The 363-nt window shown below is 35.3% G+C and overlaps 1 protein-coding gene across 1 annotated transcript in view; it reads right to left on the bottom strand.

The window, feature by feature from the left end:
• The window catches only part of LOC119589159 (sodium- and chloride-dependent GABA transporter 1-like), a 43,877-nt gene that overhangs the window by 22,907 nt on the left and 20,607 nt on the right, over positions 1–363 (bottom strand). The gene's annotated exons all lie outside the window — the stretch shown is intronic.

The following is a 363-nucleotide window of genomic DNA, read 5'->3' as shown; positions in this document are numbered from 1 at the left end:
CTTCCTCCACGAATCACTAGCAGCAGGAGCATTAGCATAATTCTTTAGGTCCCTCACACATTTCCGTGTTGCTTATCACTTTATTCATGACTTCTCCTTTATACATCTTCCTGTCTAGAACAGTGATTTCCAAACGGTGGGCCCCTACACAGGTTGAATTTGGGGGTCCGTAAAGATGATATAAAAATCTTAAAAAAAAAACTCGTATGGAAACCATGAAAAATAAATTAAAAGGAAAAACAAATGTTTTCTTAATTACTGTCATTAATTCAGTTACCCAATAATAGATATAACTGGGAATATGAGTTTTTGTTCGTTAATAAAATCGGTTTCCTGAATAAGCAAAAACCCGAGGTTCATGGA

Source organism: Penaeus monodon, chromosome 25, assembly GCF_015228065.2.
Source record: "Penaeus monodon isolate SGIC_2016 chromosome 25, NSTDA_Pmon_1, whole genome shotgun sequence".
NCBI classification, from domain to species: domain Eukaryota; kingdom Metazoa; phylum Arthropoda; class Malacostraca; order Decapoda; family Penaeidae; genus Penaeus; species Penaeus monodon.
The sequence above is the reverse complement of the archived record's forward strand: the minus strand, read 5'-3'. Positions and strand labels throughout refer to the sequence as shown.